This window comes from Pinus tabuliformis, chromosome 4_2 (assembly GCF_031772625.1).
Source record: "Pinus tabuliformis cultivar Carrire ecotype Pingquan chromosome 4_2, CPIR1, whole genome shotgun sequence".
In the NCBI taxonomy this organism is placed as follows: domain Eukaryota; kingdom Viridiplantae; phylum Streptophyta; class Pinopsida; order Pinales; family Pinaceae; genus Pinus; species Pinus tabuliformis.
In genome coordinates, this window is record NC_142304.1 from 68,546,027 (window position 1) to 68,569,287 (window position 23,261).

General features: G+C 42.4%; 1 pseudogene; it reads right to left on the reverse strand.

Annotated features, from left to right (window-relative positions):
• Positions 1 to 22,895, reverse strand: part of LOC149168273 (BTB/POZ domain-containing protein At1g21780 pseudogene) — a 32,857-nt pseudogene extending 9,962 nt beyond the window's left edge.
• Between the last annotated feature and the right edge of the window lie 366 nt (positions 22,896 to 23,261).

Sequence of the window (23,261 nt, forward strand, 5' to 3'; positions counted from 1 at the left end):
AGTCATATCAGACAAAAATCAGGGTCTTGCGCTCCATCCTTAACCCAATCAAAGTATGAATTCTAACATGAAAATGAATGTGTCGAAGTCGAACATGCTCGAAATCCACCTGTACCAGCCAATGATGCGGACCGTTAACAAGAACAAGAGGAACCACCAATAATGACAATGGGTCTCAAGGTATGATAGTACAATCCGTGAATGTGAAAATGAAGTTGAAGTCAAACAATCATGGAATCATCCGATCGAAGGCCAATGATGAAAGCATGTCGTCATATGTGAAGAAATTTCCATTAAGGAATGCAAGCTCTAAGGTATTGAAAGGGAGTCTCTAAGTCACCTTCTTGGATAATGAGATGAAATCGATAGGAAGTGACCAGTCGAAGGAGGGCCATGATGATTCCCCCATCATCGGCACGAAACAAGGAATAAAGTGGAATGAATGAGTATGATCCAAGACTGTAGCAAAGGGTCAGACAATGTAATAGGTAATAAACTACATATAAGACTGCTCTTGAACATATCGTCAACATGACTCTGGAGTGTGGCAGCATTTGACTGAACATAAGACCAAGGATCATGATGCAAAAATGGATGATCTAGATGGATTTTGGTGGCCACCCAAAAATTCCACTTGGACCCCCACCATTGTTTCTTTCAGTTTCCTTAATTGTAGCATAGTTTACTATTTTTAGCAGTTTTTTGAGTCCTAAACTTCTGGAGCCGTTTTAAGGCCCTAAACGATGTTTTTTTGGCAATCTTGTACCAACAATTTTATGTCCAAAGTCATCTTTTTCGTCGTAGACCTTGGAGAGATAAATCCAACGTGGTATCATGTTCACCAAATGGAGATAATATGACCAAATCGCGACTCTAGAAGTTGGTTGTCCAACTAACACCAACAGGGCCCATAAACTCTTGGTATTACATCTCCTTGGGTTAGGGTCTTGGTTGTTTAGGGTTTGATCTTATTGTTCAATATTAAAAAGGCCCGTGAGCCTCATTGTAACGTAGTTCAAAGGCATGTAGCCACCACATCTCTTCTCAAAGATAAGCTACCATCGCCTGAGCTAGTCTTATTTCCATTCTATTTGTAAGCATATTTCAGTATTTTATATTAATGAAATGAAGTGTTATTTCTACTGCATCTTTGTATTTATGGTTATATTTGTAATTTGTTGCGTTCCTGTTTAAATCTGAATTAGTGGTATCAGAGCAATATGCTCTTTCTCTGTTTTTCTTTTCATGTCCCCAACGAGGTCGAGATATAAGGAGTTAGGGCTTGAACTGGTCAAACCTTTACAAGGTCAGCCTCACAAATCCCGATGGCCTCCCATGGCAAATGAAAAGAAAGACGAGGGGGTGGGAGACCCTATCAAAAGATTGCTCGAGGAAGCCCTTTAGCAGAAAAGGAATGCGATGATGGAAACTTTTCCCAGATCCTTCAGCGGCTACCCAAGGGCGACGCATCTACTTCCGACAGATACTCTAGAAGCACCACACCCTTTAAGGTACAAGTTAACTTTGACATTCCCATATTTGAGGGTCAGATAGATGCAAATGTTGTAGATGAATGGTTAAATCTTCTAGAAGGATATTTTTTCATTCATGATTTTTCCGGCCAGGAAAAGATCACTTTTTCACTTCTCAAAGTAGCCCACCGCATCAAGGACTGGTGGGAAACCTACTGTGAGTAGAAGGATGAAAGTATGAACTCACTATTTTCAGCCGCACCTACTTGGAACTCGTTCTAGGATGCCATCAAGGAGTAGTACTACCTTGTCGAGAGCTATGAATATAAATACATAGAGTGGAAAATGTTGTGACAAGGAAGGGACCAAGAAGTGTCAGATTTTACCAATGTTTTTCATACCCTTCGCACGAAGTTGGGTATCAAGGATTCTCAAAAGCATTTGGTTCTCAAGTACTACGGTTGCTTGTGCAGGTAGATCCAGGACGAGATGGAATTCTTGGACATCTACTCGCTCGACACAACGAGACTTTGGATCTATGAATCCAAAGCAAGGGAAAGGTGCTTCCAAACCACAAAATAAAGGACAAAGCCAAGGCAGGGCAGCCTAGGACATCACGCCAAAGCTGCAAACCAAGAAGAATTCTGTGAAGCCAAAGAGGACATGGGAAAGTGGTGTGAGTTCCATAAGAGCTCCACTCACAACACAAGTGAGTGTCGGGCCAAGCAGTCACTAGTGGCTGAGCTAAAGGCTTTGGAATCAAATGCATGTTCTGACTCTGGGTCAGAACCTGAGAAGGGGAATGAGAAAGGGAAGTAGATTATCGATGCGGATCCCAATTCCACCATTGCCACCACGAAGATCCATAAGGAGGAACCTGAAGATCCAGTGGAGGAGGAGCACCTCTTCCACTTCGAGATGTGTGTAAAGGGTTCCTTGCTACAGCTCATTGTCGACAGTGGGAGCTAAAAGAACCTCATTTTGGCAGAGGTCATGAAGCAGCTGGTCTTACCAACCACAACACATCCACAACCATACACCATCGGGTGGCTTCACCAATTAGGACAGGATCTTCGTGTGAGCCAAAGTGTCGCCTTCCATACAACATAAACCCCTTCACTGATGAGGTATTATGTGACGTTGCTCCCCTTGATGTTTTTCATGTATTATTAGGCCAACCATGCTTATGGAAGTGACATGTTGTGTATGATTCAAGGCCTCGTGTTGTTATTGTTAATTTGGGAAATAATTTGTACAGGATACCGAAGGTAGCACCACATACCGCCATCTCCTGCAAAACAATGCAGTAAGATCACTTCCAAAAATGGGAAATTTATTTTCCTGATGATACGCCCTCAATTTAAGAAGAAGACGGTGGCCACAACCTCCAAACAAGGTCCCTCCGCACGACAACAATAGATGGACAAGGTCATGGAGGAGTACGAGGACATCTTCACCTCCCCCGAAGGGGTGCCTCTACACTGTCAGGTCAAGCACTCCATCGATCTGACCCCAGGTTTTTCGCTGCCCAATGGACCAATCTATCAGTGCTCCATTTTGGAGAACGACAAAATCAAGAGGTAGATTCAGGAGTTGTTGCAGAAAGGTCACATCCATCCGAGTTCATCGCCTTGTGGGAGCCCAATCATATTGGTACAAAAGAAGGATGGCACTTGGAGACTCTGTATTGACTATCAGGCGTTGAACAAGATCACTATCTGCAATAGGTACATGATCCCACGGTTTGATGACCTTCTGGATCAACTAAAGGGGGGAAAATATTTCAGCAAGATCGACTTGAAATCACGATATCACCAGGTACCAATCGAACCCTTTGAGTGTGGAAGACTACCTTCAAAGCCAAGGAGGGCCTTTTCGAATGGATGGTTATGCCTTTCGGGTTGACGAATGCTCTTGTAACCTTCATGAGGCTGATGGATGACATCTTGTGGTCATTCACCAACTCATTTGTAGTGGTATACTTGGATGGCATCCTGATCTTCAACCAAAGTTGGGAAGAGCACCACCACCACATCCAACAGGTTCTCCAAACACTTCGGCAACACAAGCTATGTGCCAATTTGGAGAAATGCTCTTTTGGCATGACCCAGGTTCAATATCTGGGATACATTATTGATGAATAAGGGCTGCATGTGGATCCAGCCAAGATCCAAGTCATTCGGGATTGGCCAGCTCCAAGCACTCTGACAGAGCTCTGCAGCTTTCTGGGTCTTGCCAATTTCTACTACAGGTTCGTGTTGGGATTCTCTCATATCACTTGCCCTTGAGTCAAGTCACCAAGGGAGGAGAGAAAGAAAAATTATTTTGGTCTGAATCTCAACAGAAGGCATTCACAAAGTTGAAACATTGCCTCTGCTTTGCACCAGTGCTCACATTACCAAAATTACAACAACCATTTGAGATCGAGATAGATGCCTCTGATTATCCTATTGGGGCAATCCTTACTCAACAGGCGCATCTAGTGGCATATCACAATGAGACGCTTTCAGACACAGTCCGAAAATATCCCACTTATATTCCATTGTACAGGCCTGCTGACAATGGAAGCTTTACATTTTGGGGAAGGAAACGGTCATCCACACAGACCATCGGCCCCTGCAGTTCATACAGACGCAAGGGAAGTTTCAGAATTATCACCATCAGAAGTGGTCCACATACCTGCAACAGTTCCATTTGAATATCAAGTATAAGAAGGGCAGCACTAATAATGTTGCAAATTGCCTTAGTTGACCACCGATCATGGCGTTAACCACCGTGCTCAACTCTTATGAGCACAAGACTTCTAATTGGCCACTTCTCTACAAAAGTGACCCAGAATTGAGCCACACATACCAGACGCTCTTTGAGGGTCAGCAAGTTCTAGATTTTCACCTTCAAGATGCCCTATTATGCCACTTGGGACACCTTTGTGTTCCTTCGAGTGAGCGTGGCAATATGATTTGGGAAGCACACTACAGTCAGGCTGCTGGGCATTTTTGGGTCGAGAAAATGGTGGCAGTATTGCAGAAGTATTTCTATTGGATGAATCTTCGACAGGATGTCGGGAAGTACATCAGATCCTGCAATGCCTGCGCCATTACCAAACTGGCCATCAAGAAGCAAGGCCTTTATACTCCAATACCTACCCCTAATCGACCTTGGGAATCCATCTCCATGGATTACATGTCAGGCCTTCCTTCTACTAAGCATGACAATGACTGTGTTTTTGTGGTAGTCGACAGATTCTCGAAGATAGCTATTATGGTTGCCTACAAGAAGAATATCACAGCAGAAGCCAATGCTAAACTCTTATTTGAATGAGTGTGGGTACACTTTAGGGTCCCACAATATATCATATTAGATTGGGGCAGCAGGTTCCTAGGTAAATTTTGGTCTAGTCTTTGGTCGATGATGGACACCAAGCTCACTAAGTCCACAACTTTCCATCCCCAAACTGATGGTTAGATAGAGGTCGTTAATATGATGATCATACACATTATGTGCATGTACAACTCAAGGATGAGAGCCTCCCCTATGTCTGGCATAGCTATAACCATGCTCTCCATAGCTCGACTGACAACAACCCTTTTCAGGTGGGCTTGGGATTCCAGCCACTATGTCCCATTGATGTGGCCATGCCATTTGTAGCTACTCAGGCAGATTCGGCTCATGTCCAGTCTGAAAGTGATAAGGCAAAAACCTTCATTGACCAAATCCAACATATACAACAGCAGGTCCACAACATTCTAGAGAAATCAAATGCCAAGTGCAAGTAGGGACATGATCAACATCGAGTGCCACACAAGTTTCAGGTGGGCGACAAAGTTTGGTTGCATTTGAAAAAGGAACGCCTTAACGGAGCTTATCGGAAACTTAGACCACTTAGATATGGTACTTACATCCTTACCAAGGCTATGGGAGACAATGAATTTGAGCTCATCATTCCCCCATTCCTTGGCCTGCACCCAGTGTTCAATGTGGACTGCCTTCGACCATACTTCCCACCATTGCTAGACACATCAGAAATTGTAGAACAACTCACACCTACATAATTAAATCTAGATTGCATGGAATAAGCCACAACTTATCGGATCATGGACATGCAGTTCAAACACACTCGCCAGCAGAAGATCCAATTGTATCGAGTTGTCAAATCAAGCCAACTCCTTCACCAAGGCAAGTGGCTCACCAGGGACCAAGTTCAGCAGAAGTTTCCCCATATCATGGAGGAACTCAATGCAATGGGGACCATTGCTTCCTAAGGGGGAGGAATGATCTAGGTGGATATTGGTGGCCACCCACCAATTCCACTTGGACCCCCACAATTGTTTCTTTCAGTTTTTCAGTTTCCTTAATTGTAGCACAATTTACTATTTTTAGCAGTTTTCGGGTACTAAACTTCCGGAGCCATTTTGAGGCCCTAAACGACATTTTTTTGGCAATCTTGTAACATGAAATCTAAAATTTTATTTTCTGTCGTACTCCTCGTATAGATCTTTCCAATGGGGTATCATGCGAGTCAAATGGAGATAATATGACCAAGTCGTGACCCCGGGAAGTTGATTGTCTAACTAACCCCAACGGGGCCCATAAACTCTTGGTGTTACATCTCCTCGGGTTAGGGTTTTGGTTGTTTAGTGTTTTCTCTTATTGTTTGATAATAAAAAGGCCCTTGTGTCTCATTGTAATGCAGTTCAAAGGCATGTAGCCTCCACATCTCTTCTCAGAGATAAGCTACTATCACCCGAGCTAGTCTTATTTCCATTATATTTGTAAGCATATTTCAATATTTGATATTAATGAAATGAAGTGTTATTTCTACTTCTTGTATTTATATTTATATAATTCCTATTTAAATCTGGGTCAGTGGTATTAGAGCAGTCTGCTCTTTCTCTGTTTTTCTTTTCATGTCCCCAACGAGGTCAGGATATAAGGAGTTAGGGCTTGAACTAGTTGAACCTTTGCAAGACCAACCTCGCAAATCCCGACGGCCTCCCATAGTAGATGAAAAGAAAGATGAGGGGGTAGGAGATCCTATCAAAATCTTTCTCGAAGAAGCCTTCGAGCGACAAAGGAACACGATGATGGACAACTTTTCCCAAATCCTTCAGCGCCTACCCAAGGGTGACGCATCTACTTCCGACAGCTACTCTCGAAGCACACACCCTTTAAGGTACAAGTTAACTTTGACATTCCCATATTTGAGGGTTAGATAGATGCAGATGTTGTAGATAAGTGGTTAAATTTGCTAAAAGGATATTTTTTTGTTCATGATTTTTCCAGCCAGGAAAATATTACTTTTTCACTTCTCAAAGCAGCCCCCCACGTCAAGGACTAGTGGGAAAGCTACTGTGAGCAGAAGGATGAAAGTTAAAACTCATTGTTTTCAGCCGCACCCACTTGGAACTCATTCTGAGATGCCATCAAGGAGTAGTACTACCCTGTTGGGAGCTATGAAGATAAATACATAAAGTGGACAACGCTGCTACAGGGAAGGGACCAAGATGTGTCGGAATTAAAAAATGTTTTTTATACCCTTCGCATGAAGTTGGGTATCAAGGATTCTGAGAAGCATTTGGTTATCAAGTACCTCGGCTTCCTACATAGGTCCATCCAGGACAAGATGGAATTAATGGACATTTCCTCGCTCGACATAACATACCGATATGCTGTCAAGATCGAGCAAAAGTTTAAACAGAAGAAGCGAGACTTTGGATCTCTGAATCTGAAGCAAGGGAAAGGTGCCCCCAAACCGCAAAACAAAGGACAAAGCCAAGGCGGGGTGGCCCAAGAAAACCTACAAAGCCACAAGGCAAGAACAACGTCGTGAAGCCAAAGAAGGGCACGGGAAAGTGGTGTGAGTTCCATAAGAGCTCCACTCACAACACAAGTGAGTGTTGGGCCAAGTAGTCACTAGTGGCCAAGCTAAAGGCTTCAGAATCAGATGCATGTTCTGAATCTGAGTCAGAACCCGACATGGGGAATGACAAAGGGAAGCAGATTATCAATGAGGAGCCCAATGCCATTGTTGCCACCACAAATATCTAGAAGGAGAAACCTGAAGATCCAGAGGAGGAGGAGCGCGACTTCCACTTCCAAATGTGGGTAAAGGGTTGCCTGCTACAGTTCATTGTCGACAGTGGGAGCCAAAAGAACCTCATTTCGGTAGAGGTCGTGAAGCAGTTGGGCTTACCAACCACAACACATCCAAAACCCTACACCATCGGGTGGCTTCACCAAGGACAGGATCTTCGCATGAGCCAACAATGTCGCCTTCCATACAACATCAAGTGCTCCACGGATGAGGTATTATGTGACGTTTCTCCCCTTGATGTTTGTCATGTATTATTATGCCAACCATACTTATGGAAGCGACATGTTGTGTATGGGTCAAGGCCTCGTGTTGTTATTGTTACTTTGGGAAATAAGTTGTACAGGATATTGGAGGTAACACTGCCTATTGCCATCTCTTTGGTTACTACAAAACAATGCAGTAATCTCATTTCCAATGTTGGGTTGTGTTATATTCCTTCCACGACTAGCCCACATAGTTAACCGGGGCGTTAGAGGGGGGGCGTAGCCCCCCTTTCGTTGTGCTGATTGCATAGCAGGGGGGTCACAGTGGGTTTGAGGGGTGTAGGTAACCCCACTCTATGGGGTCTGGGGCAACGCCCCGGAAAATTTTGGTTTTGGCACCTATGTTAGGTTGGGCGGACCCAACTATGGTTTTGTGCATGATTTTCACACATGTTTTTAGATGCGATAGTTTTCGGTCCATAGTTTTGGACGCAATGGTTTTCGGTCCATGGTATTGGATGCTTCAACATGTATAAATATGTATTATAACATTGAAAGGAAAATAATGAAAAGTCAAGCTGGTAGTCCCGGTTTTGGGATCCAGGGGAAAATATCTATGTATATGTGTTTTATGTGTTATGCTCTCACATTCTTTATTTTATGTGTTTTAGAATTCATATGCAGGTAATTTATGTACAGGGTTAAAACCTACATCTAAAACCAGGAAATTTATTCTCCTGATGATAAGCCTTGAAGGAAAGAATAAGACAGTGGCCACAACCTCCAAACAAGGCCCCTCCGCACGACAACTACAGATGGACAAGGTCATGGAGGAGTACGAGGACATCTTCACCTCCCCTACAGAGGTGCCTCTGCACTATCAAGTCAAGCACTCCATTGATCTGACCCCAAGTGAGTCGCTGCCTAATGGACCAATCTATCGACGCTCTATTCTTGAGAACAACGAAATCAAGAGGTAGATTCAGGCGCTGTTTTAGAAAGGTCACATCCATCCGAGTTCATCGCCCTATGGAAGCTCGATAGTGTTGGTACAAAAGAAGGATTGGACTTGGAGACTCTGTATTGACTATCGGGCGCTGAACAAGATAACTATCTTTAATAGGCACCCGATCCCACAGATTGATGACATTCTAGACCAACTAAAGGGGGGGAATATTTTAGCAAGATCGACTTGAAATCAGGATATCACCAGGTACCAATCAAACCCTTTGTTGTGTGGAAGACTGCCTTCAAAGCCAAGGAGGGCCTTTTCGAATGGTTGGTTATGCCTTTCGGGTTAACGAATGCTCCTACAACCTTCATGAGGCTAATGGATGACATCTTGTGGCCATTCACCAACTCATTTGTAGTGGTATACTAGGATAACATCTTGATCTTCAGTCAGAGTGGGGAAGAGCACCTACACCACATCCGGCAGGTTCTCCAAACACTGCGGCAACACAAGCTATGTGCCAATTTGGAGAAATGCACTTTTAGCATGACCCAGGTTCAGTCTGGGATACATTATTTATGAATGGGGGTGCATGTGGATCCAACTAAGATCCAAGTCATTCAGGATTGGATAGCTCCAGCCACTCTGACAGAGCTTTGCAGCTTTCTGGGTCTTGCTAATTTCTACTGCAGGTTCATGTTGGGATTCTCTTATATCACTTGGCCCTTGAGTCAAGTCACCAAGGGAGGAGCGAAAGGAAAATCCTTTGGTCTGAATCTCAATAGAAGGCATTCATAGAGTTGAAACATCGCCTCTGCTCTGCACCAGTGCTCACAATACCAAACTTGCAACAACCATTTGAGATCGAGATAGATGCCTCTGACTATGTTATTGGGGCAGTCCTTACTCAATAGGGGCATCTATTGGCATATCAAAGTGAGACACTTTCAGACACAGTCCGGAAGTATCCCACTTATGAAAAAGAGATGTATTCCATTGTACAGGTCTATCGACAATGGAAGCATTACATTTTGGGGAAGGAAACGGTCATCCACACAAACCACCAGCCCTTGTAGTTCATACAGACGAAAGGAAAGTTGCAGAATGATCGCCATCAGAAGTGGTCTACATACTTGCAACAATTCCATTTGAATATCAAGTACAAGAAGGGCAGCACTAATAATGTTGTAGATTGCCTCAGCTGACCACCGATCATGGTGTTAACCACCGTGCTCAACTCTTGTGGGCACGAGACTTCTGATTGGCCACTTCTCTACAAAAGCCACCCAGAATTCAGCCACACATACCAGATGGTCTTGGAGGATCAGCAAGTTCCAGATTTTCACCTCCAGGGTGCCCTATTATGCCACCTGGGACACCTTTGTGTTCCTTCAAGTGAGCGTGCCAAGATGATTTGGGAAGCACACTACAGTTGGGCAGTTGGGCATTTTGGGGTCGAGAAAATGGTGGCAGTGCTGCAGAAGTATTTCTATGGGCCGAATCTTCGATAGAATGTCGGGAAGTACATCAGATACTACACTGCCTGTGCCATTACCAAACCAACCATCAAGAAGCAAGGTATCTATACTTTGCTACCTACCCCTAGTCGACCTTGGGAATCCATCTCCAGGGATTACATGTTGTTCCTTCCTTCTACTAAGCATGGCAACGACTATGTTTTTGTGGTCATTGACAGACTCTTGAAGATGGCCATTATGGTTGCCTGTAAGAAGAATATCACAGCAGAAGCCACTACCAAACTCTTCTTTGAATGAGTGTGGGTACACTTTTGGATCCCATAGTCTATCATCTTAGATCGAGACAACAAGTTCCTCAATAAATTTTGGTCCAGTCTTTGGTCGATGATGGACACCAAGCTCCTAAGTCCATAGCTTTCCATCCCCAAACTGATGGCTAGACAGAGGTCATCAAGAGGATGATCATACGCATTCTATGCATGTACAACTCAAAGCATCCACGCACATGGGATGAGATCCTTCCCTATGTCTAGCACACCTATAACCGGGCTCTCCATAGTTCGACTGGCCACAACCCTTTTCAGGTGGGCTTGGGATTCTAGCCACTATGTCCCATTGATGTGGCCATGCCATTTGCAGCTACTTAGGTAGATTCGGCTCATGGCCAGTCTGAAACCGATAAGGAAAATAGCTTCCTTGAGCACATCTAACATATCACCTGCAGGTCCATGACATTCTGGAGAAATAAAATTCCAAGTACAAGTAGCGACATGATCAACATCGGGTGCCACACAAGTTTCAACTAAGCAACAAAGTTTGGTTGCATTTGCAAAAGGAACTCCTTACCAGAGCCTATCAGAAACTCAGACCACTCTGATATGGTCCTTACACCATTACCAAGTTTGTGGGAGACAATTCATTTGAGCTTAGTATTCCGCCATTCCTTGGCCTACACCCAGTGTTCAATTTGGACTGCCTTCGACCATACTTCCCACCATTGCTAGAAAAACTCACACCTATAGAGTTAAATTTAGATTGCATGGAACAAGACAAAACTAATTGGATCATGGACACGCAGATCAAGCACACTCGCCATTAGAAGATCCAACTGTATCGAGTTGTCAAAGCAGGCTAACTCCTTCACCAGGGACCAAGTTTAGTAGAAGTTTCCCCATCTCATGGAGGAACTCAACGAAATGGGGACCATTGCTTCCTAAGGGGGGAGGAATGATATAGGCGGATATTGGTGGCCACCCACCAATTCCACTTGGGCCCCCACCATCATTTCTTTCAGTTTTTTAGTTTCCTTAATTGTAGCACAATTTACTATTTTTAGCAGTTTTTCGGGTCCTAAACTTCCAAAGCTGTTTTGAGGCCCTAAACAACGTTTTTTTTTTTTTTCTGGAAATCTTGCACCATTATTTTTTTACGTAAATCATATTTTTTTTCATATTCCTCGAAGAGATCTTTCCAACGGGGTATCATGCGTGTCAAACGGAGATAATATGACCAAGTTGTGACCCCAGGAAGTTGGCTATCTAGCTAATCCCAACGAGGCCCATAAACTCTTGGTGTTACATCTCCTTGAGTTAGGGTTTTGGTTGTTTAGAGTTTGCTCTTATTGTTAAATATTAAAAAGGCCCTTGAGCCTCATTGTAACGTAGTTTAGAGGCATGTAGCCGTCACATCTCTTCTCAGAGGTAAGCTACCATGGCACGAGCTAGTCTTATTTCCATTCTGTTTGTAAGCATATTTCAGTATTTGATATTTATGAAATGAAGTATTATTTCTATTGCATCTTAGGGTTCGCTCTTATTGTTCAATAATAAAAAGGCCCTTGAGCCTCATTGTAACACAGTTTAGAGGCATGTAGCCGTCACATCTCTTCTCAGAGATAAGCTACCATGGCCCGAGCTAGTCTTATTTCCATTCTGTTTGTAAGCATATTTCAGTATTTGATATTTATGAAATGAAGTGTTATTTCTACTACATCTTTGTATTTATCATTATATTTGTAATATTTTATGTTCCTGTTTAAATCTGGATCAATGGTATCAGAGCGATCTACTCTTTCTCTGTTTTTCTTCGCATGTCCCCAATGAGGTCAAGATATAAGGAGTTAGGGCTTTAACTGGTCAAACCTTTGCAAGTCCAGCCTCGCAAATCCTAATGGCACCCCATGGCATATGAAAAAAAAGATGATGGGGCATGAGATCCTATCAAAATATTTCTCGAAGAAGCCCTCGAGTGACAAAGGAACGCGATGATGGAAAACTTTTCCTAGATCCTTCGACAACTACCCAAGGGCGATGCAACTCCTTACAGCAACTACTTTGGAAGCACCACACCCTTTAAGGTACAAGTTAACTTTTACATTCCCATATTTGAGGGTCATATAGATGCAGATGTTGTAGATAAATGGTTAAATCTACTAGAAGGATATTTTTTCATTCGTGATTTTTCCAGCCAGGAAAAGATCACGTTTGCACTTCTCAAAGTAGCCTCCCACATCAAGGACTAGTGCAAAACCTACTGTTAGTAGAAGGATGAAAGTATGAACTCACTGTTTTCAGCCGCACCCACTTGGAACTCGTTCTGGGATGCCATCAAGGAGCAATGCTACCCTGTCAAGAGCTATGAGGATAAATACATAAAGTGGACAATGATGTGACAAGGAAGGGACCAAGATGTGCCAGAGTTTACCAATGTTTTTCATACCCTTCGCACGAAGTTGGGTGTCAAGGATTCTGAGAAGCATTTTGTTCTCAAGTACTGTGGCTGCCTGCACAAGTACATCTAGATGTGGTGCTGGTAAATTCTCAGTGTGGACACAAACAATTCCTCTAGCCCGAGAGAGTGGGTCTAGCCACAAACAAACAATCTATGGAAAACTTCCTTAAGCTAGAATCAAATAAGAGGGCCTACCTCTTATAAATTTATTCCGCTTGGTGATGATATCGCTTCCTTACTCAAGCTACCTTTCATTCCTTCCTTCGAATACCTGAAACAAGCAAACAAACAACAACAACAAGCATGATAGCATACAAATTGCATTCAGCCTACTTAATAGGTCAAGGAACATTAAGCCACCAAATGTAAGATAACACTTTAATGTAGGAAATCAATCAATAGTTGTACTCATATAAGATCAGAAAGAGATTACAACCAATGCCTTGACGTTGTTGGTCTCCTCCCTCGTATCCAGGTTCCCACATTTCTACTAGAATCTCATGGATAGCCCCAAAATGGAAGTTTTAAGGCTTCTTCCCTTTAGTCTCAAACCAAAACAAACACATTATTCTCCCTCAAACATAAAGTAGAGAGTCACAAGCTATGATATCTGCTTATTATACAAACTCAAAAAATACTAAGAGTGAAACTAATGTAGCTTGTAAAAGGAGGGGTTTATATAGCTTGGATGGAGGGGAGATGGTTCCTGTTATCATGGGAGAAGGCCTTTTCTCTTGGATTGGTTCCATCCTAATAGGGGAAGGAGCCCAAATTGACTTCCTCGGCTCCATCCAACCCAACCATTTACCACACCTCCGTTATGAAGCTTCTAGACCTAGAAGCTTCGACTCCATATTTAAAAAACTTTCCAAAAGAGGATCAATGCGACTGAGAAAAGGCTCAGCAGCACCATACAGTGCTAGTCCTAGTTTTAATCTCTGTAAATCGATGCGAGGAGGAAACTAGTCATTAGCGTTGGTCTTGTAAACTGGGGTAATAGGAAGATTCTTTGGAAATGATGCAAAAGGGAATTGTTCTGCTCATGAAGAGGCACATGATGGGAGCTTCTTCATGATGGTAAAGCATGTAGGGTTCACTGTAGAGGTCCTATAGGATCATGGAACACGGAGTACAGGGACAGTGGAAAAATTTTGTGTAACAAATTCCCCCTAAAGCATGAAGTCCGAACTAGAGTGAGGAGTAAAATGCTTTACAAGTAGATGCGGGGAACCGAAGTCCATCATCGGAAAACTTTCAAGAAAGCATAGATACATATACATCATTAAAAACTATGAAAAATGATACATGAATCATCGTATGGACACAACCATCTAGAGAATGAGCATGTAAATGGATCCAAGGCATGGGTGCAACCATCCAATAAAGAGGATCATATCGAAACCAAGGTATGGTCCCAACCATCCAATAATGAGAGGGATCACATATGGCAACTCATGGTATGGTCGCGGCCATCCAATAATGAGACATGTATATCAACATGATCATTTCCCATCACCTTGCAACCTAGACTTGTGTAATCTGAGCCCAAGGTCTTGTGCTCCAACACGACCCGATCAAAGTACAAATCCTAACATGTGAATGAATGTGTTGAAGTCGAACATGCTATAAAGTCACTTGATTACCATCAATGATGTGAATGATAACAAGCACGATAGAAAGCCCAATAATGACAATGGCTCTCAAGGTACTACCAGCACAGTCTATGGAATGTGAATAAAGGAATTAAATTCGAACATCTGTGAAATCTCTCAATCGAAATCCAATGATGTGAACTTGTTGTCGAGTGCGAAGAACTTGCCATTAGGGCATGCAAGCTCTAAGGTACTGGAAGGGAGTCTCTCAGCCAGCTTCCTAGATAATGAGTTGAAGTCGACAGGAAGCGACTGTGTCAAAGGAGGGCCATGATGTATCCCACATCATCAACATGAGACAAAGAGATGCAATGATTTTAGATGATACAAAGAATCAGGAATAAGTGTAATTGTAGAAGGACTAACTCTTGAACATATTGGCGACACAACTTTGGAGTTTGGCATCTTTTGGATCCATAGGATCGGTGGTCATGATGACATGGCAGATATCAAATGGACGGCAAAAATGAGCGACCCAACCCACGAAGGTCAATGATGAAGGGAGGATACCCCAACCTGACACAAAGAAGAAAGTGTCATGTTCAAGAGTGAGATGCCGACACAACTAATAGAATTTCCCATTTCCCCCCATCATTTCTGGTAGGTACCCCAATTATTTTTTAATCGCAAGCTTAAAGGGGATAGCATGTGCTTGCACTGTAAGTTCATCCTTCGGATAAATCCGACCTAGTAAGTTTAATGAGCCCTAGGAAGGAGAAGCTCATGTCTGTCATGGTGACAAATCCAATGTCGTTTAATGTTTTAACGAGTCCGACAAAGGTGTAACTCAGTATCTTTTTCATGTTTAGAGAGTTTGAAAAAGACATGAAAAAGAAAACTCCACATGGTCCCTTTTCATACATTTGTGTCTCTCGAGTCTGAAAAGGTAGAAAATGATACTTGAGAGAACTGCTTGACCATTTCAGTCAAGGAGTACCTTTTTCGTAAATAGTTTATCCCAGCCCGAAAAAGGGGTAAACGTATACTAGGCAAACAACATTTCACAGCCTTTAATGAGTTCAAAACTACAAGAGCTCGACAATATTTTCGTGTTTAAAGAGTTGGAAAAGAGCTTAAAATCGGACCCCCCATTTTTATTCTCTTTTACGAGTTAGAAAGGGAAAATACTCAGCAATCTTTTCATTTGAGTTTTACAAGTCGAGGAAAGAGCTTAAACATGACTCCAGTACAATCATCAATAATTTGTCACCTATCGCTACACAAAAGGTAAAAGCATTATCCAATTTATGAGGTAAAAATAGGCTAAAAATACTTTTAGAACCCTAATATCTCATGAAAAATGAATAAAAAGGGGAATAAGTAAATAATTTTTACCATTTTACCATTTTACCTTGTGTGGAGCATTTTTCACCCATTTGTGCCCTAGATTTTCAGGAGCAGATTGTGGGGGATCCAGGAGGCCATTTGACGATCCATCAGTTGCAGGTAAGAGCCGAGACCTTTAACTTCATTTTTATGCTTTTTAAAACCATTTTTTGGATTTCTTAAGGAGGATTTAGCAAAAAAAAATCGCCCTCGGCCAGAGCGATTTCTGGGCACAGAATCGTGCTAATCAGGGGTTATTAACACTGTCAAGCGCGTCATTGGCACTACTATTTTAAAAACAGCTGCATCAACACTGTGAACACAAAATTTTGAATTTTTTTCCCCAATTCCTTTGATTTTAACTAGATTTATTTAGCCAAGGATGATTGTTGACTTGATTGTATGGTTTTTGCAAGGAAAACATTGCGAAAAATGGTTGATTGGATGGAACATGAGCATGAGGACATTGATACACAAGCAATGGAAAACCCAAATTGTTTGAATGCCCTGAGGAACTATGGGCTCCTCAAATTCTTCCTCACACCAGGTCTTCGGGCTCAACCCGAGTTACTGTAGTATTTGATCAGTCTCTAGGATGTCAATCGGGAAGTTTTTATGATTTGAAACCAAGAACTAGAGTTGGAAACTTCCGAAATTTATTTCATCAAAGGACTATCTCGAAGAGGGGAACCAGTCAATATGTATGGGTCCAAGCCTATTGGGGCAAGTGTGAACATGTTGCTCACAGAACACTGCCTGGAAGCACTAAAATCAAAGAGCGGCAAGATAGAGATCATGACTATTCGGGATCTTGTGCTGAAAGTGTTGTTGTTGACCATCAACAGAGTGGTTAGGGCTTAGGCACAGCATGAGTCCAACATGTCAAAGTTTCAGCATGCTATAGACTATACGACACCGACTATCTTCAACTGGGAAGAAGCCATGAAGGTAAACATGAAGCACCAACTATCCAAAGCCAAGGCAGGAAACCTGAAGCAATTTTGCCTTGGTTCCATTCTAATGACCTTCCTTTTGGAGCAGGTTTCGCTATTTCACTACCAGCATGCCGAGGTGGAACCACCATTGCCACGAGACCCATGGATGGTCTGTTGGAGTGCATTGATGCCTAGAATCACCAGGTACCAACATATGTCATATAAGCTCGCCTTCTTTTTGTGGCTACAACGTCAGCTGATCGTAGTAAAGGATTGGCCCTATAGTAGTACCAACTTCCGCGACACTCCAGATATGCCGCTCCCAGAAGGAGAATATTATGATGATGGAGGTAAAAACATAAAATTTTAAATTTAAATTTTTTATTATTTTTTAAATACATGCATTCATGACATTTCGATTTTGTAAATGCAGATGTGGGACCAGAGCGCCCTACCGGGATGTACCTGATTGCTAGGCATGTTGCTCGGTAGCTTGATATCGCTCCTTATCAGGAAGGAAGCGATAATGAGGAGGAGATCACGTGAAACCTCGAGGGATTGACCCACGGTATCCCAGAGTATGCCCAGGTGAGTGACATCCCACACCAGTATCAGAGGCACACAATGGGGGTATCAGACTAGATCCGCCGACTACTGACTTGTGTAGTATGAGCAGTTACGTGCTACCATGAGCACCATGATGAGTAGTTCATAGATCTAGCATTTTACATTTGTGAGGCCTGCGAGCCACGTATGTACTTGAACACATATATTATTTTTTGGATTTTTGATGTATGAAAAACATTATTGATATATATATGCTATATTTCCTTGCTTACTATGGTAAAAATGTTTTGTTTTTTATTGTCACATGTTTCACAAATGTCTATCCAACACGTAATTAGCTAATGCATCTGTCAATGTATTCATATGCCTAGGAATATGATGATATGTAATGTAGTCAAAATTTCTCTCCAATAGATGAATATGCAAATACATTCTCAATATCTAAGGGTTTCTAATGGAATATTTCCCATTGAGTTGAAGAACAACAAGTTGTGAATCAAGGTTGACAACCAATTCTCGGATGTCAAGAGAAATAGCTTCTGACAACAATTCGATAACTGCGCGATACTCAACAATGTTATTAGTTGTTCGACCTAAACAAATACCTTGAATATCAGTAAACTCATCATAGGGGTCATTAATGGCCCATGCCACGGATGATAGATTCTGGGTGCTATGGCAAGCATCATCAGTGAAACGGATGTGAGGAGACACAGACATCTGCAAAGCAGGTAAAAACATATAAGAAGGAAATTTTCTTGAAAAGCAACACACCAAACCACATTGTACAAAAATGAATAACACACTATTGCACAAAAGTAGTTATGCAAGATAACCTAGGCATAGTAATTTTTGAGATAAATCCCATTACGGGGCTTGTCTAAGGGATTGCCCTCATAACCAATTAGCTCATAATCACCTTTCTGCAACACACATTTAACAATGTAGGGCCCATGCCACATGTATTCGAACTTCCCTTCCCCTAGCTTATCATTAGCCTGATCATATAGAAGAACCAAATCACCCTCAGAAAAATTTCAAGGAGAGACAAAATGATCAAAATGGGACTTGAACCACTTTTTTTGTGCTTCGATGACCAAAGCAGCAAGACGGTGAGTCTCATCAAGTCATTCTAAATATAAGAGGTGCTCTTCCTAAGGTGAGGTCTTGGAGAGAAGTTTGGCAGCCAGCTTGAGTGAGGGAATTTCGCACTGAATCGGTAAAGTTGCTTCGAGACCGTAGACTAGATGGAACGGTGTGAATCCAGTTGCGTCCTTGGTCGAGGTTCGGTAAGCCCATAGAGATGAAAAAAGCATGAGATTCCAATTTGACTTGTGCATCCCAATGGTGCGTTGAAGCATCATAACTAAGACTTTGTTCACAGCTTCAACTTGGTCATTGTCCTGAGGGTAATATGGGCAGGAGCCATCGTGGTGCAAGCCCAACATAGAAGTTAGCTCAGCCATCATGTAATCTCAAAAATGGGAGCCATGGTTAGTGATAATGGCTTGAGGCACTCCAAACCTAGAAATAACGTGATTTAATAGAAATTGAGTTGTCGTTTTATCGTACGTAGAGTATGTAGGCATTTCTTTGGCCCATTTGGTGAAATAATCCACAGCAATAATAATAATATAACCATGCCCCCCGGCCAAATGAGGGTTACATGTCATATAGTTGATGCCCCATTTGGGAAAAGGACCAGCGGTAATAATGGGGTGTAAGTGAGTAGGTGGGGCATGCATTTTTCGTTGATAAATTTGGCACTCATGGCATTTGCGAACAACAAGGATGTAATCCTTGAATATGGATGGCCATAAATAACCAGCACGAAGTATTTTTTGAGTAGTAGCATATCCATACAATTGACTGCCACATGCACCAGAATGGCAGTCATTCAAGACTCTCTCAACCTCCTCAAGAGTGAGACAGCGGCGAAGAGTTGAATCGACACTGACGTGGTATAAAGTATCTCCAATGATACGGTAAGTTTGGTATTGATTCTGAATGCATCGACGATCATCCTTGGTCAATGCAAACCAGAAGGTGGATTTCTGGAGATACATGATGATATCACCATACCAGGGGTCGAGAGTGCTAATTAGGAAAAGAGTCTTGTCCGGGAGCTACTTACCAGCACTTGCAGGAAGAGAAGCAGAGGGAAGGGTGCAAATCAACTCATTGAAGACCAGTGATTTCTTAGATTTGGTAGTAGTGAACACCAAATCGAATTCTTGGAGGACGACAATCCACTTCGAATATTTCCCCCCAGCAACTGACGAGTTAGGATCTAGGTCACAGGTTGCATTTGGAAATCATAGTGGTAGTACAAAGGAGAATGTAATGTGGAAAGTGTTGAAGAACCTCTACAGAAGCCAAAGCCAACTTCTCGACATGAGCATAACATGTATCGGTGTTGAGGATATTGTGACTGAGGTAGTAAATAACATGTTCATTTCCTTCGTCAGCATCCTATACTAGCACCATAACAATGGTACTAGAGGTTGGAGCTAGATAGAGGAAGTAATCGCGATGATAATTCGGAGGATGTAGCAAAGGAGCATTTATGAGGACAACTTTTAGGTCATAAAATAATTTTCATCAACCTCATCCCAAACAAATGGGATTCCTTGCTTGAGTAACCAGGTGAATCGTGAAGCTAGCTCATCATAGTTCAGTACAAACGACGGAGGAAATTTTCTTTTCCTTGTAGACTTTGCAATTGATGCAACAAAAATGGAGGGGGTAAATTAACAATGGCCTCAACTTTAAGAGGATCAAGGCAAGTGCCTTCTTTCGAAATGATAAAGCTGAGGAGTCGTCTGGATTCAATGCAGAAAACACATTTATTCAGATTCAGCCGAATGTTGTAGTGTCTATAGCGAAGAAAAAATTTCTAGAGATGATCAGGATGATCATGGCGTTTATGAGAATGAGCTAGGATATCATCCAAGTAAGGTTGAAAAATGTTTCAAATGTCGTGGAACGCATAAGACATCACTCTCTAAAATGTAGCCCCAACATTCTTAAGGTCAAAAGGGAGCTTTTTATAAGTGAAGGTCCCCCACGGACAGGTAATGGTTGTCTTATCTTGATCAATTGGTGCAATGTTTATTTGGTTTTAACCAGAAAAACGTCCATAAAGGAAAAGAATTCACTCCTAGCACATTCATCAATGATTTGGTCAATGAAGGGAGTGGAGAAATTATCCTTTGTATAGGCACAATTGAGATCACAGTAATCGACGCAAACACGAATAGTGCCTTGTTTCTTTGTCATCGATACAATATTAAACACCCAATCTATAAGAGGGATTGGATAAATAAATCCATCTTTCAGAATTTTTTCAACTTCACCCTTGATAGCGGCCACTTTTCTAGGGTGCACTGGACAAAGTCGTTGGCTAATGGGCTTCGCATGAGGGTAAGTCAGAATTTCGTGCACGACTATACTTGGGTCAATTCCGGGCATTTCTTCATATGACCATGCAAATACATCCTGGAACTCTTGGAACAAACTAGTATAGAGCTTGATCTCATCTGGAGAACAAGTTACCCTGATATGGACATTTTCAACGATACCAGGCTTGACAGAAATATCATAAATTGGCATCGTTTAGGTAATGTTACCCATCTTCCCTTCCAACCAAACTTCATGAGTCATGATCGACATATGAAGTGGTAGGGTTGGAAACTGAGAAGAGAACTTCTCAAGACAAGTAGACATGATCGTCGGGCCACACAAGAATGAGGAACGATGATGAGTTTCATTCCAAGGTACTTCCTCCAGAGATACAACTTCCATGATACTCTTGTCAGAAAGAAAAGTCTCAGCTAAGGGATCAAAATATTCTGAAGAACCAAGCCATGGGGATTGAGAATACACATCAAGAGATGTTCTCGAAACAGGATGATCAAAGGATACTGAAGGTGAAGCTGAAACAATCTCCACATAATTAATTTCAACAAGACTTGGCAATATAACCTCGCCCCATGTATCAACAAGATCTGGTGAGGGAATGACACAAGGATCAGACTTGACCGAGATCCTGTTGAAAGAGGCAACATGAGGAGGTGGGAGCGGAAAAATACCCATCAAGGTAGGATATTTAAAGAGTCCTGGCCCCAGAGTCTCATAAGGAGCACTGGTGTGCTTTACAAAAGGAACATTTCCATCTGAGGGGGAAGAGGCAAAGAAGGACATTTGGTCGACTGTGACTATCTACCCTTGATGGGGAAAAAGAATCACGTGGAAAAGGGAGGAGGCTACAGCATTCATGGCATGAGTCCAACTTTGTCCGAGTAGAAGATTATAGTTAAGATTAGCATCAACGGTCTCTACTTCGACGTGTACTGTCTTGCCTTCCAAAGTAATGGCAAGGTTGGGAAGGACACTGAATGGTCTTGAATCATGTTTGTCAAAATCTTCCAAAGTGTTAGGGGACTAGTTCAAAGTAGGAGAACCAATTGCCTTCCAACAAATGAAAGACATGATGCAAGTAGCAGCAACTTCATCGATGACGGTCCTATGAATGGTCTTCTCATTTATGATCCCCTGAATGAGAAAGGCAATCTGATGAGGCAAACATGGAACGTGGTTTTCCAGATCAAATCAAATAAGATTAGAGTCAGTTGGATCAATACCCCCAATAGCTGATAGTAATGATTTTCGCTAAGAAGGATAGCTTTGAAGGACCTCGAGAGCAGATATAGCTGATGGTGCTTAAGCCAAATCTTCAAAAATGTTATAATGTTGAGTGGCTCAAGCGTTTGGATTGTACGAGGACTTTCGTAGCACACCTGAAGAGGGTGGTCGAATGGTGGAATTAGGATTAGGTCGCTCTATATGGAGAGGACCAGAAATAGACAAGGTAGAAGAAGAAGGGGTACCTTCTTTCTCTTTCCCTGCTATCGGGGTAGGAGTTTGATAATCTTTTGACCTGGCAGCTATGTTAATTGGTGTATTCATCATGAACACTTTTGAACTTGAGGAAGCAGATGACTAAGGTTGGTCTACCATTTGGGTTTGTTGGTACGAAAAGGGCTCTTTTAGGATAGCTGGGGTCCCTTTGAGAAAACGACTAACTTCGGATCGTCTGGGACAATCCTTAGTATAGTGATCCTCCTCACAGATGAGGCATGGATACTTAGGGTTCTGTTGAGAAGCATCACCGACAGACGACTTAGGAGGGCCCTGTTTCAGGGCATTGGCTTTACCCTTACCTTTGCCTTTCTTCTTACCTTTATAGGATTTGTCCGCTGCGGTAGAATGGACAGCGTGAACCTCTGAGGTTTTACCAGGGCCAGTTGAATTGCGAGAGGAGTCATTGGAAGCAGTGTTGGAGACTGACTTCTGTTTGGATGAAGATTTTGTGGGGTATGAGTCACTGAACCAATTAATCCATCAGTAGGAGGTGTAGCTGCAGACTTAGATTTTGTCAGATCAGATGATGGTATGGGCGCAGTGGGTAACATATCATATAACATGCTAGATTGTGAATAGACGAGGTTTAGATACTAGGCACGTGCGATGGCTTGTTCCTCGGTGACACATCCACCCATAGAAATGTCCTCAACAATTTTGCTGAAAAATGATTTGGTGAACCACTCAATCAACAACTAATCAACAATCTAAAACTTAATTAGGCAACGCCTACATCTCCATTCATGGATGTGATCGAAGATGTGGATCGCAGTGTCTTGCTTGAGCGACGTTAGCAAGTGGGTGCCAGTTTCATAGCGAACCAACAACCGGAAATGTGTGAGAAGGTCCATGGCAAGAGTGTTAAATTCACGATAGGTATTGCGAGGTAGCTTGATATACCACTTGGCTGCAACACTTGTGAGAGTTCA